The sequence below is a fragment of the Thunnus thynnus genome, chromosome 23 (genome assembly GCF_963924715.1).
Source record: "Thunnus thynnus chromosome 23, fThuThy2.1, whole genome shotgun sequence".
NCBI lineage: Eukaryota > Metazoa > Chordata > Actinopteri > Scombriformes > Scombridae > Thunnus > Thunnus thynnus.
This window is the reverse complement of record NC_089539.1, coordinates 5,494,104-5,512,712: the sequence shown is the minus strand read 5'-3', so window position 1 is coordinate 5,512,712 and position 18,609 is coordinate 5,494,104. Positions and strand designations below refer to the sequence as shown.

The 18,609-nt window shown below is 39.4% G+C and overlaps 1 long non-coding RNA gene across 3 annotated transcripts in view; it reads right to left on the bottom strand.

Annotated features, from left to right (window-relative positions):
* The window catches only part of LOC137176080 (uncharacterized), a 57,757-nt gene that overhangs the window by 1,597 nt on the left and 37,551 nt on the right, over window positions 1–18,609 (bottom strand). The window contains exons 2-4 of one of the 3 annotated variants that reach the window (XR_010925796.1): window positions 7,642–7,710; window positions 5,856–5,918; window positions 347–588 (exon numbers count right to left, since the gene is read on the bottom strand). This is a non-coding gene — a long non-coding RNA (uncharacterized lncRNA). Of the gene's footprint in view, window positions 1–4; window positions 589–1,049; window positions 3,419–5,855; window positions 5,919–7,641; window positions 7,711–18,609 lie in introns of those variants that run through there. The other 2 variants (XR_010925795.1, XR_010925797.1) reach the window with 2 other exon arrangements.

Genomic DNA, 18,609 nt, shown 5'->3' with positions numbered 1-18,609 from the left:
GTAGAGGAGCATGATGTACCTCTTTATTCAGCTTGTATGTGCGTGTTCATTTGTTCAAACAGTGACAATTGTAAACCAAGCCAAGTAAGAAAATGTGCATTTTACCTTACTTTCACCAGATTTCAAATTTCTTAAAATCTTGGCTTAATTTTCATTTTACTTTTACATTTTTTATCCTCAAACTTCAAGTCATTTTTTATACGTTGTGCATACTTATTTTAAAACGAGATCTTTATTCTATTGTATGAACAAGCGCTGTTGATTGTTTTTTTCCTTAATAAAAATGTTTTCAGTCCCCATCGCTGCTAGCAGCTGGAGTCCAGAATCGTCCTTGAACACGACTGACCTCTCACATCTTCATTCTTCACAGGCAGCAAATCACCGAGGACGATCTCCGGCTCAACTGCCCTCCATATAGGAGAGGAAAAAGAAAAATTCTCCTGGGCAAAATATAAACGTCTATTCACTTATTCTCCAAGGGCGGCTTAAGAAGCAGACTTTGTTGGTGCGAGGTGGCTGTTGGCTGCAGTTGGGGATGCAGCACACGCTTTTGTCTTCATGCACACAGCTACCAACATGGTTTTGGGCCTGAGGGAACGAGTCAGAGAATGAATGAGAGAAGAGAGAGAAAAGAGAGAGTGTGTCAGAGACAGTGAAAGGATTAAAAGAGATGATGAAAGTGTGACAGAAGAGATGGATGCTAACTTGGAGGCATGGAGGGAAAGAGAAGGAGACAGAAAAACCAGAGTGAGGATGTTGGAGTCCATGAGAAAAAAAAAAAACCGTGGTTACAGTCTTTGTTACTGCATCTCATGATCTCCTATGACATATAAAACCAACACTTCTCAGAGTAATTGTCTTCCACTCACAAGAGCAGCTCACATTGAAGGAACCACAACTAAATTCAGTGAATAAATGAACAGATTTGGTTAGCAGCCAAGCACAGCCAAAGCAGAACAGCAGTGAGGTTTTGTTTACTATTCACCAACATGAGCCACCGCCTCAATTAATTAAGAGCAGTCTGCTAAAAGCAGATCAGATCTGTCTGTTTGGTCGGAGTTCATTCAGCCACTAATCGACTGAGCGTATGCTCTTTTTTACCAGTCTGCTTTACATTCACACAGTTACTCTCATTCACAACTCAGAGCTGCCCAATACAATCTAGTTCCACTTACGTGTTTGCAGCCATTACTGAGATGCCCTTAAGCAAGACACTGCACCCAGCTAGGGGCCACTGTCAGCCACTGACTTTCTTGTCATAAGTCTCCTAACGTGTTGCTACAAGGCTAGTTAGCTAATACAGTTCATGCCTACTTATTTCCATACTGTATGTGTTTTTATATCAAAATCACAATTTGAAAGAGAGTGCACTTTTCAAAATGCATGAGTCACAATTTTGTTGTCTTAACAAGGTAAATGAAAGTTTAGTTGGCAATTTATGCCAACCAGCACAGCTGTAGCTGATTACAGCCAAGTCTGTTTAAATTATTGGCTATGATGTTTTTTGCAGTCAAAGAATAATTTCACAAGAAAAAACCCAGTACTCCTTTATTTTGATACTTTTCAAAATGATCAACATCACTACCAATCACAACACATCATTCTCAGACAGGTAACGTCTAGCAAGCTAGTTGTCGAGCAAACAGTAAACATTCTCACAATCTCTCAGTAAAACCTCTAAGTATATCATGTCATCATTTTATCACTTTAAATTCTCTTCATACCCTATCTAAAGCTAACATGACCTTAAGCAGCTAGGTGACCCCATGTAACATTTGCTGAGCCTGTGGCTACTAGTAGTAATTACAGGTTAATGATTAATGCTAAAAAGTAGTGAAACAGCAGGGAGGAGTCCTGAAGTCAATGAACTGAGTAACAACTACACAGCAGTATTTATGAAGTTTGTTAGCATTAGCTAACATTAGCAACTATAAGCTACCAGTCAAATTAAACCAAGTAAGGCTAGCAGCAAAAACCCTAATTTTATGGAATTAAGCAATTGTTTCATCATTTATCTTTTCTTTTTAACACCAGTGCAGACACAAGATTTATGTCTAATAATCACAATTTAATTTGTGAAAAATTGCACTTAGATGTTTTGCTCTAAACGTTCTGCCCTAAGTATGTGTGTACTTACTTTGAAGAAACCATTCATTTATAGAACTGTATGAACCACATCGCTGTCATAATCACTGTAAAGCTCATCATCCTGGGTTGTAATGCTTTAATGATGCTCTTCAATCCAGGATCAAGGAGAGGGGAAGCTTCTTCCTTTGTAGTGTTCTGGTAGATGGCCAGCAGATGAGCACAGAAGGATAACATGGTTTAAAAGGAGGTATCTGTCTCTGCCTGGCAGACTTGCAGAGAGAAACAGAGACCGAGGCAGCGAGGAAAACCCAGACACACAGAAAAGGGGACAGAGAAAGCCAGACAGTCCAAAAGGAAAAACAAACCCAATTAAAAAAGAAGGTTTTAGAGACCAAAAAGCTAGGCGATAGAAGAGAGGGTTATCGAGACTGACAGAGCAAGAGGAATATGGGGATAAACTAGGCAGACGAAAAGAGAAAATGAGACAAAAAAAAGGGAAAAATAGGACAGACAGATGCAATGAGAGAAAGATGGAAAGGTGAAAAACAAAAAGACAGAAGTCAAATACTGATTGAACAGCAAAACTTAGAACGCAGATGTAGGAATCTGATTTAGAAGACAGAAGGGAGAGAGATGATCGGACCCTCAAAGGTGACAGTGGCCTTGTAACTAGAAGGTCCCTGGTTTAAGGCAGTGACACCCCAACTGGTCTGTACTGGGCAGCTCCCAGTGGCCAGCTGTAAAAGACTAATAATACTGGGCAGCTCTCAGTGTGAACATGTGATACGATGTGAATGTGAAGTAGGGCACTGCTGTATAAAAAAGCAGGAGTGCTGAGCACAACTTTCCTAAAGAATGCTATAGATGTTGAATAACTCCAGCAAACATAGAAATTGGAAAAAGGGACATTTACACTGAAAAGGATGCAAACTGAAAGAGGGATAAGACTATAAAGATGGAGGGAAGGTGTTAAAGCAGAGAGCACCAGATGCAGCCGGAGAGGTGAAAGCTGACTGTTTCCAGCTTGCATCCAGACAAATTAAACTGGCTCCAGTTTGGAAACGATCCAGGAGGAAGCTGAGGTGATAATGAGACAGTCCTCATCTCCTCTGTCCAGACTGCTGCCACTGACCAGCCAGAGGAGGATGGGGGGGGGGAGATGAGGACAGGAAGGAAGGCTTCAGGGTCAGAATTGTCCAGCCAACATTCAAACAAGCAGGAGGGGAAGCGTCTGGGCAACCAGCTGTGATGGAAAACGCCTGGAGCAAGGAAACCGAGGAGTGCAGCGACATATTGTATTATCTCCTGCGAAATGACCATCCAGGCTTTCCTAGACAGAAGGAGAAGGCGGTTCAAGCCTGTGGCTGTTTCAGTGCTTTTCTCTGGACAATATTCATACTTAAACAGCCTGCTCAGGTTAATTAACAGCCACCCGAGTAAGGTATTGTTTTACATTAGCTCTGGTGCGGAGCTGCATTAAAAGGTGTCTCACATTGTTATGGAGAGGCAGCAAAGAATATGTACTGTTAAGAATTAAAAGCATGTTAATGGACCATCCATGGTACATACAACACAGTCTATAGTATTAGATAGAAGTCACATTCAATTGTGCCATCCCTAACCTAATACAACAATGGGCAATGCTGGAGAAATGATGTTCAAGATCTGATGCAATGAGTGAGCAGATGCAATAATCAGCTTTAAGAAGTAGAAATGTGTAATAGATGATATTGCAGCATATGGGAAAGTTGCACCACATGGTAAACCAGTTTGAACAGATCAAGGAAACAAAACACATTATTTTTTTATTGCTGCATGAGTGGACATTCAGACCAAAAACAACCATGCTTAAAAGTATTTTTATGCAGGGATGATGTAGGTGTTACTTCAGTTTTATTGAACCCTTGTACTAAAATGCATGTACAACCAAACTTCAATGTTCACCCTATTTATTTCTCTCTTTCTTTCTCTCTGGTGGTTTTCGGTTGATGTCAGTGATTATCTTGGAATAGTACATGATGTTGGACTACAGTCAATATCAAGTTCAATTGGTCTAGCCTAATCCGGGATCAGATGATATAAATACTGTAGATACCATGAATAAATTTTTTTTTAAACATTATAATGATGGATATAATGATGGTACGGATGAGTTAACAGACTGATTTGTTTTCATGGCTAAAGTTTCAGGTCAGCATTCAATACCCCACTTTTTTTTTCCATGCCAAAAATGTACAACTATAGTGTTTCCCGAAAATGCGATGTGGTAAAATATTAGAAACAGAGCTGAAATTCCTACGTTTTTATCATTACGGCTGCAGGCTTCTGCGGTGGCGAGAGGTCAACAGTGAAGATGGTGGAATTTGAATCAACCCCTGCAAAACTTGGCAAGCAAGCCAAGTTTGATACTACCGTGCTTATGCTCGATTCTGATGCAACAAAACACAAATTTGAACTGAGCTGCTTTCAGTGCCATGGCTTTGTAGTCTAAATTTTAAATAAAAAGAAAGAATAAAAGAATTTACAAAAACTTTACAGGACAATAGAAAAAATGTTAATTGGCTCACCTCAGAAATTCAGTAGAAGGCAAATATCTGCAATCTGACATGGTAATAAACCCCAAATATGACAATACTGAAACTGATGCAACAACCAACAAGACAAAGTTAGAGATACCCGGGAGAGAAACAGCACTGATTTGTCCACCATGCTCATTGTTATCAGACACTGTTATGTTGCAGAGGAGGCGGGGGACTGAGGAGGGGGGCTCAGTTGGTGCACTGCATCTGCAGGCAAGCAGTGTTCATGCTTCACTGGAGAAGCTGGATGACTTCACCATTTCCTCACGTTTTCTTCACTAGGTGCACGCACACAACCACCTACACACATACTCACGCACAGGCATCTAACTCATCTTCCATGTGAGGAAGGTGACTTCACTTTCACATCCATAGTGAGGTAGGATGACTTCATTCCTCTCTCTCTTAACTCTTAATTTCCTCAACTGATTTCTGTATTTGTGCATGAATTTTATCTTTTTAACAAGTCAAAATACAATTACAATTGACAAATGTTGGTTTTAAATTGGTTTTAATGTTGTATTGATCTCCTAATCTTTGAGGTAAAATGTGTTCCTCTTTTCACCTCATCAGGGTTAGATAAAGAATAGTGTCAAAGGAGCATTCAGAGATTCAGTGTCTTGCTTAGAGACCCTTAAGGAGGGTCACCTCCCAGCTCCTCCATATACAGTATTTTATCCAAGCTACTGTCTCTCAGTCAGTGGTGGTATTGCAGTTTTCCTGAAGTATCATCATTTGTGAAACTCTTTCCACATGATATTAATTTGCAATATTTGCAACCAATGCCACAGGCAGGGGCTAATATACTGTAAGTCACAGAAAAGGGTCATGTTAAGTCAAATATCACAGTGCAGTATATATCAGCCTGACATAAACATTTCTGTAAGTCAGTTGTCAAGGCAACAGCCTACAGATGTAGGGAGTTACAGCATGAAATACCCACAAACACTGCCAAATTCTGAATGCTAGTGTGTTTTATTGTAAGATATTTTCTATTTCTCTCATAATAACTGTACAGTATTGTGTGATAATATGTATACCTGTACATGGCAAGATACAACACATAAGTTGAATTGGTGAATTATTGTTCTGTGCTCTGACTGTTCCTAAAATAGTTTGGCCCTCATGAGAATGAAGACAATAGTGGACAGAGCTGAGAGAGAATTGGCTGCTGAGTTATTAACTCACCGCTCAGATAAGCAGAGATCATTGTGCTGCTGCCAGCTGCGCTGAGAGGCACATCCCCAACACCTAGCCCACAAGATAAGGGAATTAGAGGGGACAAAGGCGACAGTTTTTGCCCCGTTTGCCAACGTGAGCATATTGGAGCTGTGTTTGTCCCATTCAGGCTGAACTGTTCCACCACTGCACCACCATCACCACCACCAGGCGTAACACACAAAGAGGCACAGCAAGGCATGAATGTAGGAAGCAGTAGGGAAGAGAGGGAGGACAGACAGAACACAGAGAGCTCCTGCCACAATAAGACCTGTCTGTTTCTCTAAGGAGGTGACATTTCAGCCAGCAGTCCCCCGTGAAGCCGAAGCCGTGCACTCACGCGGCGTTTCAGTATCATCAGGGCTGGATTTCACGTTCACCTCACTGCGTATGAGTAAACACAGGAGGATGGGCTCACTCAATTAGACACAAGAACACAAAGTTGAGGGGTAACACTACAAAAGTATTGACAGATCATCAGTAGTTATTTAAAATACACAAATATAAAAGATCTACAATGTATAATATGCTTTGTACATAAACTGTGGTAATTCTGAATGAATTTTGTGCCACCCAACTTAAATACATGTCTTATAATACAAAGAAACCTGAATATTACCATCACAATCCACATATTTTCCAACAATGGGTTCATTAATGTAATAACATTTGTACTGTATATGTTGCACTAGTGGAGACCTCTAATATCTGGCCATTTATAGCTGATTACACCAGGACAAACATGTCATTTTTCATTTAAGCATCTGACTATTGTTTTAATACATTAAATATAATTGTCAACCTATCCTTTAAACACTATGTAGAGCTGATGGTAACTGCAGAGTTGAATTATGCTCTGCATGTTCGTCACTGCGAGCGGCTCTTTTCACATTTCACAGAGTCGTTTGATCCATTGCTAATATAAAAATTGTGATTGGAGCAGCTTTAGAGCACACAAAACCTGTTAGCCTTCTCATTAGCCATCTTTAGTGAACACTTTTGAGGTAGTAAAATAATACTAACTTCTTTCTCCCTCATGCGAGAGTGACTATTGAATGTTGTAAGGGGTAGTCTACCTTTGAGAACAGAATCCATGAAATTCCTTTCAACCTATTTGTGGAATGTCTGAATTTCTAAAAATTTGCTTTTACATTTGTCATTACCCTTCGACTCTGGTTTCCAGCCCACATAGCATTTGCTGCCGAAATGACCCAGTTTCCCCTCAAGGATCAATAAAGTTCATCTTATCACATCGTGTGAAATTTCTCATCTTGCAAGTATTGCTCTACAATGTCAAATAGCTGGAGGCATTTCGGCAGACGTGATCACATCCCAGTCACTTATACAGTGTCAGTGCGCCCGGTGTTCCTCTACCTCCCTCATAAAAAAACATGAAGCTCTGCATTATTTGACCTCTGCTCCTGCCTGGAGGGGGGACGCCTGCTTGATTTGTTGGACGGTGGGCCGGCCAAGATTCTCCCCAGGCAGACAAAGCAATAAATCGAAGGGGTGACTACGGCTGCGGTGGTGGTGGCGGCGGTATGGGAGACGAGTGAGGAAAAAAAGGGGGGAAAAAAGACAGTCCCTGAAGAATATCAGGGTCGGAGCATCGGAAGAGTGGAGGCACCGTGGAAATGGAAAGAAATCTAGACACTGCAACCTTTCGCTTAGAACACACATATAAATATATCTGTCAAACGGTCCCTTTTGGTTCTGGGTCATGTCTCTGTCTGGGTGTTACTTGCTTCACACTCACCCTGGAGGCCTGATGTCCAATTAGATCCAACAGTGCAGCAGTAAGCAAGCTGCCACTGATGAACTGGAGCTATGGAGAAAAACACAAAGGTCTCATTCTTCCGAGAATACTGTGAAGCAGTTTGTGAATGAAATCTGAACCAAGAGCTGAAAAATTATTTATTGGTTCTGACAAATGTACCACTAAGATTAAATCTTTATTTTTGAGCCTTTATACAAGATACAAGAATCTGTTATCAATTCAAGCTCAAATTCTATTACAATTAAAACAGAAAATCATTCATAGAGTAGACAGTCACATCATTGACAGGTCATTGTGTACACAACACCTCTGTAGTCCAAAATTCTGCAGTCTCCGACAGCCCACAGGCACAATGCAAGGCTGTGTTCAGTCCTTTAGTGCCTGTGGACTTTTGCAGACGAGGAAATGAGCAGAGATTTTATATGGAGCAGAGGGGTCGAGAGATATACTCGGCAATGTTTCACGAGGGAAAATATCAAGACAGGAACACAGGCTAATTAAAAGGAGGCTTCTGACCCACATCACTGTCGATAATGTCTTGCTGCTTTCAAGTGAGTAACAGGGATGCCTCACAGTAAGAGGCACAAATTTACTTTTATTTCAATTATTTGAAATTAGTGGAATGATCCAGGGATGTCCCTGTAAATCTACCATTTTTCACTGGTATCTCTCTACCCATAGAGCTAAAAGGTTTCAGTTCTACCTAATCACATTCAACAGCAAGTGTGTTTCAATGGAAGTCAGACAGCTACTGTAGATCCACTACTGTGTCACACTGGTAAACATTTGTGTACTTATTGTGGATTTATGGCTGTCACTAGTACCATTCGAACCATTGCCATCAGTAATGTGTTCAAATTCAAAATTCATAGTGTTTACATGCAATTGGCAATATCACTCTGACACATTGTATGCCTTTGAACTATCAGTAAACCAGGCTGTTGGTGTCCAGTTTAATCATAACATGACACCACCTGAGAAGTATGTGAGAATTTTGGACTCAACACTATAGATGGGAAATTCATTAATGAAGTTGAGATTGAGTACTGATGTTGTCAAATGGAACTATGTTACAGTACTGTACTATACTACAATACACCACAAATGAATGGAACCTTGTTAATTCTGCAGTGTAGTTTATGATTCAGCTACGTGGGTTGCATTTGAATTAAGTAGAACAAATTACGTGTGGGGTCTAATTTGTTTGAAGTTCATTTTGAAGTGACAGCACTACCAAGAGATTTTGGAAATATTGAACTCCTACTTTAAGGGTGTCATGTGTATCATATTTGCATCATCAATACATAATAAGTAATCATCAGTTTTGCTACCAAAACTAAAGCAAAACCTTTATCCCCATTTAACAACAGCCAAAGTTAACTGTTGCCAGCCAATCAAAAACTTTGCCTAAATAAAGTAATATAAAATATAAACACAACACAAATTAAGATGCATCTGCAAAAGCATTTGATGCCAGGTTGCCAAGATATAACTTAACAAATATAACCACAATCTAGATAACTTCTATACCTCACAATAAGGTAAATGCTGATGTTAAACCATAAGTTCCCATAAAACTGTATTTCTTATAGAATTTCCATCCACAAAACCATTTTTGCCTTTTCAGTCAATAGTTTTTGCTTTCTTTTCACCTAGGATAATAAACTTTTAGGAAGCCATTTCTCTGCCTTTCATTCCAACAATCTGCCACTGAAAAAGCTTTAAAACTACATAGGAATATCAGCTCATTTTCTCTTTTTTTATGCCGTATAGAAATCCAGGTGTTTTCTTGTCAAAGCTGACCATATGGACACAAGGTAAAAACGAATTTCAGCGGCTGTGCTCTTGTTGGAGGTCTTCATTACTTAAACTAATTTTATAGTGTCTCTACATTATTCCACTGATGAATTAAGCAATTCATTCCTAGACTAATGCAGACACACATACTGTAGTGCACGTTTAACTGAGCAAAGGGCCTTTGTGTAATTGAAATTGACATATCTCCATTTAAAAAGGTCCACACTTTTATTCCAGCAGATATCATTCATTCACTATTAGCACTGCTGGTGCTCAGAATCATAGCGAGTCATTTAGTAGAATCAGCTGGTCACCAGGAAACAAGAGCCTTGGGTGGTCAACTAAGTGCTCCACATTCAGCCGATACTCTCCCTAAGCATTTGTATTCAAAATGCAGTACGCGTGTTCACTTCCTCCTCCACTGTCCAATAGCTTCATGCATATTGCATGCGCCGGCGTCAGCCCTTTGCTGCAAGGGGGCTCATCCTCTGCCAACAACAAAAGGACCATCAGAACCATCCAGAGAGCAACATGCCCGTAAAGTACATCAAGTGAATACAATGCCTGATGCTGCGCCAGTCACAGAGCAAGGTGCCACTTATTGATTCCAACACAGACCTGCGGTGAGAACATCTCAATTTGTGAACGCTGCTTTAAAAAAAGGACAATGCTGCCTGTCTGGAGAGCTGACCTGGGAATATCTGAAATGAATAGGAATGTTGGAAATGAGGTGCGAAGTACACATGTTAATTTTGTTCATGCATGAGACTTGATTTTATACTGATCTGACCACACAGTGCACATTTTCCAAAGTAGAGATATAAATGTATAGTTTTAGTCATATTTTAAGTCATTTATTTACTGCTTTAATTTAGTTTTAGTTATCAAAAACAATCAGTCAGTGAAATCATTGAAATTTTTGTCTCATTTTTGTCATGAATTTCTACTTTTCTTGTTTGTCTTGTAAGTATTCTGATTCTGGTTTAACCTGAGATGAAAGCTAAAACATTGAATAACATTAACGCAGTAATCCTGTAGCGAACATCAACTGGGAGAGTTAAATGGCAGACAGCATAGTAATCCTGGACTTTATTCCTACTGATGCAACACGAAAGACAGCTGACTAAAATATTGTTACATCCACATCCCTTGATAATGTTACTTTAGCTTACAATATCTTTTTCTAAATTTTGGTGTGTTAGCCTGCATGTTTGTTTGTGAATTTAGTCTATGAATCTTACTTTCTCTCCTTTCAAGAACCTGTAACATTAGCTAACGTTTCTAGCAAAGACATAATGTTACTGAAATACAAGATGCTGCTTATAGGTGCAACAGGTGAAGTAGCTGAACCAACTTCTGAGGAAGATATTTTGGAGTATCAGAGATTACATTTTTATTAAATAGGCTCTACCAATGTATGACTCATGCAGAATGAATATGACTTAAAAACAGTAATTTAGCTCATTTGTCATTTCACATCTTTCAAATATTTTTCGTTGACAGAAATGAATACATTTTGTCGTAGTTTTCATTTGACATTACTTTTTATAATCATACATTTTCATCCCAAATAAAAGGTTGTAAATTTCTCGTCAACGTTTTCTTCGACATTAACACTGGTGGGATATAACACAAGATCTGTAACCACACATACAGTCCGATGCACCAATGTAAAGAGCATGCATATCTCTACACACATGCACACAATCTAAAGCATACACTTGATTTTTTACTATATGTGTTTTCATTAAATTGCATGCAATAATGACCTAAGCTGTTTGTCAGTATCATCCCCATGATTCCCACCCCATCAAAGCTGCCAAGACATCTCAGGTTTACAAGCTGATTATTGCTACAATCACAGCTGCTCCTAATAAACTCACGTGGTGTAGTAAAAGGAGGCCACGAACAGAGCTTTCACTCACAGTAAATTCAAATGGAAGCCTCAGACGCAGTACATCTAAACATCGCCTTGTAATCAGTGACAATGAAACTGGCAGAGAAGTGAAACAATTCCTTCCTGACAATTCTAGCATAATGTCAACAGCATGTAAAATGGCAGGAACTAGTCATTTCCAGCTTCATCTCTGAAGTGTTTGTTCTGAAGAAAAAAGGTACAGGAAGAAATATAGCACCTAGTAAACTTTCTCACAAAGTAAATCAAAAGGTGGGAAGGGCTGCGGCCTGCTCTGAAGGTGCAAACTCTTCTGCACAGGGCACAGTGTTGAGACAATGATTCAAATAGTGACCTTCCTTCCATTTGTCCCGAACAAACTTGCACATACTCAGTGCAAAGCAATTTTTGGTTCTTTTTAGTAAAAAAATTACAAATGTAGCGCTAAAAGATTAGTTCAAGACTTAAAATTTGCTAGACTTTCCTTTACTCAGAATCAACATGACAAAAGGATGTCCTCTTTCTGTACCAGGTTAGCACTCAGACTTTGACGTGCTGTCAGAGTCATTCTGCCCTTGAAGCATTTACAAGCTCTTTGAACTGCTTTCTGGTCTCATTTTCAAGCACAGTCTTTGCATCGGTGGGAAAAAAACAACAACAAAAATGTAGAAAATAAAGATCAAAGTTGCAGAGATGTGGTTGGTCTCAGAACTGACCACAAGTGGAATACGAGAAGTCACATCGAGGCATGCCAAGTGCTGAAGTCAACCATTCCGGGATGTTGGCAGGAAAATGACCAATTAGAAGGCGAGGAGCCGTCATCGCTCTTCCCGACAACGAATCACACGGAAGAGAGGGGAGGAAGTGAGCGGCTTTGATGGGCAGGTGACGAGAGATTGTTGCCATTACTGGTCAGGAGACTAAACTAGTCGAGGCAGGTCGGACGCAATGTGAACTCTTGACTTCACACACTAAAAACCGCTGTAGTCCCAGATGGAAACAACTCCTATGAAGAGCATCTTAAGGCAGTGGTTCTCAAAGTGGGGTCCAGTGACCCCCATGGGTCCTTTAGGAGGTTTGCAATTTTTCAAGTCTGTCTTAAAACAATGGTCAGACCATAAATTATTGTTCTGGACCATCCTTTTTTAATTGTGTTTTTTTTGTGTGTGTGTGTGTGTGTGTGTGTGTGTGTGTGTGTGTGTGTGTGTGTGTGTGTGTTAGCATGAGAAAAATTAAGCCAAAGTAAGTTTAACTTTCACAGTGCCCAATAGCAGAGCATGGATAGTGTCTCTGATCATGGTTGCTATTCACTCACTGGGATGCTAGCATATTGTGACAGGCTCCATCATCCCCATCACCCTCAATTAGAGGTCTTCACAGGTCCACTCGGTTCCCAGTAACCTACACCCCAGCATCCAAACTGCGATGGGTCCTGGGTCAAGTGTCGGTTATATATATTTGAGGCAATATATCAAATATTGCCTCATGCAATATTTTAAGTGTGTGTCATACTGCTGTCAGTGTTGGCGTTCTCTCTCTATTTAACTTTGTTAAAGTTGACCCATTTGGGATCGGGTCTAATGAGTCTATTTAGGAGTTGGTCTGAGTATTTTCAGGTCACTGGTGGTTGAAGTTTCTTTTTTGAAAATTTCTTTCTGTACATTGGGTTGGGTAAGAAATTCTGAAGACTTTTACCATTAAAAATATAAGAGTTTTAGAAAATGGATGGATGAATAGATTAAAAAGACAATTACATCTGATTGACAAGAGCCGTGACACTGTTTACATAAAAGTTGGTGAACTCTTCAAGTAAAGGCGTGGACTGCCCGTCCACCTCAAGGTGTAATCCACCTCAAGGTGAATAGATGAATAGATTTTACCACTTAAAAAGTATAAATAATTACGTACTAACCAAGTAGCAAGTAGTAGTAGTCGTTGGTAGCATTCCAACGTTCCAGTCTGTAGCCATGTAGTCTTTGGTGTTCAATCATGCAATTATTTGTCTCATCCAGTCGTGCTGCCTGTAATTCTCATTTTAATGATTTTAACATTTTAAGTAATGATTTTTACTGAATCATCTGGAAGCATCTATGTAGCAGGATAAATACATTTTAATAACTGCCCAAAAATGGCAAACAAATTGAAAAACCATGCAGCGTGCCATGAGTGACAATTTTTCCAAGTTAATCCAGAGTTCAGTGCACAGCCACAATTCAGAATAAGTTTGCTTCACTCTTATGAAGTTCACTCACCTCCAGCTCTCTAAACAATACTTGTGGTTGTCTCTCCAGGATTCAAGATTCAATACTTTATTGTCATCAATAGAGCTTACAGGAATTCGCTTTCAAAATTTCTCCTTTTTTGCATTTTTTCCACAAATTACAGCAGAAATTTGCAGAGAAAACTATTTTAAGTGCATGTCCATGTCTGTTTTGAGACTGTCAAGACTAATTTAAAATCTGTTGTTGTAAACAGTCATAGTGTGGGGTATCTTTCTCAATCTTTGTAGGTTTCCTAACATCTGCTCCCAGTAGTAGCAGTCATAACAATATAAGTTGTTGCAATAAAAACAGTTTTAGCAGAAGTGGTACAAGTAACAGCACTAGTAGTGTTTGTAAGAAAGTCGTAGCAGGGGTAGTACTGTATCCTTCAGTTTCATTGAGGATGAGCATAAGAAAAGAGGCCAGTCCATCAATTACAGAGAAAGCTGGCCTACTTCAGAGAGCCTAAAATACTCAACATACTTTACTATCATTCTGTGCAACCACCTGTCAGAATAGAACCAACCACAACAACATTGTTAACTCTTTCGGAAGCCCTCCCTTTTTACAAAAGGTTACTTAGATGAAGAGAGACACAAAAGAGGTCCATGATGAATGACTGTGGTGCAGTGAGAGTGCAAGCAGCCGACGTTCCCCATACAGGATGTAGAGAGCCACAATAATAAACAGGCAGTGACAGACATGGCAGACAAGATGAATGGATATCCATGAGCAAAATCTCTCAGCACCTCCTAAAGGCAGCACATGAACTTTAAATACATGGCCTGGGATCATACTGTTAGCAACATAGGGGTAAAGATGAGTCCTACTTTATACTGGCTGCTTACTGAAAAATTTCATCCTCCAGAGGAAACATCTTATTTAGCTTTCTTCTCTGCTGTCTGACAGTGTAAAGGATGGTCTAGGAAGTAGCTGGCTAAGGGAAACTGCTAGCTTTGATTCACAATGTATATTTATTTAGTTTTTCTGGCTGGATTTTGAGAAGAGTTCTCTCCAAGAGTAATATAAAACAAATAGAAGATAAATGCAAGAGACCTTTAAATGTGCAACAGTAGAGTTACTTGAGCTACATCTTACATTTTAAGGAAATTCAATTTATTGCTGTTTTTTGGGACACGGGTTGGACATTGTACAACATAAAGTCACCCAATACAACAGCCCTGCAAGAAATATTAATTTGTGTCGCTTATCATTTGTAGCCACCATAACTGTGTGGCACTAGGGATGGTAATGTTGGTGCACCACTTTGCTCCATAATGACATGTCTTAACAACTATCAAATGGATTACCTGAAATTTTGCACAGACATCCATAGTCCCCAGAGGATGACTCCCAATTATTTTAATGACCCCTGACTTTTCAAATAGTTCCACCATGATGTTCACATTTTTAGTTTTAAGTGAAATCTCTTGACAGCTATTGGATTGATTGAGATTACTGTGAAATTTAGTACATATCTTTATTGAATGTCCCCAGAGGATGAACCCAAATGATTTTGTTGATCCCCTAACTTTTCATCTAGTGCCAACAGCAGTTTGAAGTACGTCCACATCTACTACATCGACTGGCACAAAATTTGGTACAGGCATTCATGGATTCTAGACAATGTATCCTAGCAACTTTGAATGACCCTAGCAACACCAGCAAGTTGACATTGCCGGTGTCTTGAAAACCATTAAATGTATTACTACATTTGGTACAGACACTAATTTTTCCCCTTAAAATGAAATGTAATAACTTTGGTGGTTGAGGCAACATCTCACTTTGTCCAATACTGGGGAAAAAACACCCAGTCTACCAATCAAATATACATTTGGAAACATGCTAAGATGGTGACCAGGTTAAACATTACCTGCTAAACATCAGCATGTTAATGTTAGCATGACAAATACCAATCACTGCCATTTTTACCTTTGCTTCACCATGGCTGCTAGAGATAAAAAATGAGTCTTTACAATTAGTATTGCAGTATCTCAAAGAATGGTTGCAGACTCTTAGTATCAACAGGTGCTTACTCAACTCTATGGTCATTTTGGAGGCCACAGTTTGTCTTGTTATACTGGACTGCATTATGTTATGCTCTTTTTTAGTTTTCCATCCTATGCATGTAGCATTTAAATCTTTAAATGACTGTTAGTCCAAATGGTCAGTAGAGTCCAAAACTGTTTGTACTAAAGTATATTTGTAAGAATGTACGTAAGGATATATGTATATTTTAGTCACTGGATTTCTGTACGGTGAGAAGTGGAATCTCTAAGTGGGAATTACCCCCCCAATGTGCTTATCTATAGCCTATAGGTCTCATTTAGCACTTCCAGGTTGCGGTTCATATGCCTGTTTGGATTAAACCCAGAGAGGTGAGACGTCCAGTGAGATGACGGAAATGTATTCATTCCTGCTGGCAATCCCACTGGCCTGCAATCAGAGACTGGGCCAATCTACAGTGTTGTTTACTAGGGGCCAGAGCCAATCATTCAGCTGTTCGTGACAGCAATTGGCAGTCTAATAACTACACGCTGTGTGGAGTATTTCAGGTGTTTTGTACACTTCCTCCAATCAAGTCCAAAACTGGTCCTTTAACCGTCCTTGTTTGAGAGTAATTTATCTGCTGTGGCTCTGAGCCACAGTATATTGAATACACTAATCCATAGACACGCTTCTTCCCTCTATCAGGTCAATAAAAACAAAGAAGTTGTCCCTATGGTGCAGGAAAAGGTGAATTCCACCTTCAGCACTGTACTGCACTGCACTGATGTCAGGACAGCCTATGATCACACACTGCGATTAATTTTTAAGCTAAAAATCTTTTAAAATGTTTTGTTCCCGCTGGAACTGCAGTAGAATTTAATATTCAATCATCTGTTACAGAGTATAAAAGTTTAATGAAAGCGCCAAAACCCTAGCCTGGCCCTACATGTTTAAATACTGCTCTTTGTCTCTTTACCCCATATGCTTGTATTTAATTCTTTAAATTTGCTACTTTTATATTGTCTGGTTCTTTTTTTAGCACTTTTACAGCTCTATATTTCGTTCTTATTGTCTTGTTTTTATTTGCTTAATACAGTATGTATTATCTCTGTTTTTATTGCTCTGTGTAAACGAGAGTTGCTAAGTCTCACCAGACCACCCTGTATAAACAAAGGTTAATGGAAGAATGAACGACTAAAGACAACCTCAACCCCCTCCTAAACCCCCCCACCACAGGTAGGTTGTGGCCGGGTGGACCACCACCACAGAATAATCACCTGCAGTGAGGAGAAAATTTCTGTTACTATGGAAACACCATTTAGAAATCCCATGATCCCAAGCACACATGCTGCCTTCAGCCTAATTTGCCCAAATTCATACAGGTCCATCCTCAGGTTTGGTTATGAGTGCTGAAAAACAAACACACACTGACAAACACTCAGCATGCTGCCATTTGTATTACTTATTAGATTATACTGAAATGGGCTGCACTATCACTCAAAATAGCCTGTATGATAATTGTAGTTAGAACAAATGACTGCATCTGATGAACCAAAACCGCAATGAGGCCAAAAAAATCAAATCAAAGGAATTATATGTTGCAATCACAGCTTCACTTTTGTTTACCAAAAGTGAAGCTGTGTTCCATTTGCATACTATATGCGATATCTAAGCAGGTTTTTAATATGTTATATGTTTAAACTGGAAAAGTGACAAAATAAAGTATACTCAGAAAAATCACTGTGCATACTGATGTACACTGTTGATGTACACATTTTCCCACAATTCAATGCACAAAAGAAATGGAGTTGCTATTCACATCTACAAATACATAAATTATAGGCGGTGGGTACAACTACAGAAAGATGAAGGAAAATAAAAATCATGTATGTAAATCACCAAAGAAGCATTTTGCTTTCATTTTTTTAAGTTTAATCAGCAGTGGTATTCTAAAGTTACAATTTCCAAAGAAACACAACATATTATACAATTTCCTGTTCAAATACCCAATAGTTAGATGTGCTGATTTGTTGTAGTCTAACTGCAAAAAGTATATAGCACATACAATTAATGTGAGGTATGGAATTGGGACACAGCTATATGTTCCTTCTCCCTGTAGTTTGACTTGCAAAGGGAGGATGGGCAATAGGTCATGCTATTAATCCTGCTCTCAAACTGCCTGCAAAATTTTCAATAAATTACCCACAGCCTCCTTATTTAGTTTAACTCAATAGCCAAATTGATTTGAAAAAATTATATTACCAGACTAGTTAAAAATCACGCAAGACTTCTACACACTGTACATGCAATCTGTGAATCTCAAACTGCCCACAGTCTAGTCAGAGCACAGATCCATCACACAGAATGCTTTATCCTTTCCTATTCAGCAAGACATAAGATCTTTGACACACAGCAGACATGACAAACTCCTGTTATACAAACAGAACGGCATCATGCCGCTGTGCCAATTTGTTCAGAAAGCAAACCTTATAACTTTGCCTTTGTTGTCTGGGGCTGCCAGTGTTACATAAACCCTGAGTGCAAGCCGAAAGAGAAAAAAAGATCACATGCTGCAGTCATTAATGCATCATCTGTCATCAATCCAATAAGCTGTGCAGCCCCATGAACTCTTTGCTTTCCTCTAAAGGTCGCCTGAGGACCTGGCTTCCACAAGAAAAAGACTTTTTTCCCCCCGTGACACAGGCTCCAAGCCCTGCTATATTGTCAGTTCATGTGTCCTTCAGTATGTAAACAATTATCTCCCTCTACAATTATCGTAGTGCTGGCAGTGACATGGAAATGTGGATTACAGAGAGGGAAAAAAGCACAAAGGCAGATTTAATGAACAACTGGAATTGCTGAGTATACCAGTCAGAGTTGCATGGGGTTAAACAATTAGCTAATTAGCCTACTGGATAAACAATGCGGTTTTATCTATTTATACAGGGGGATGTTTGGAAGCAAATACATTTAAAAGCAGTGTGCTGATGCTGTGCTGAGTCAGTG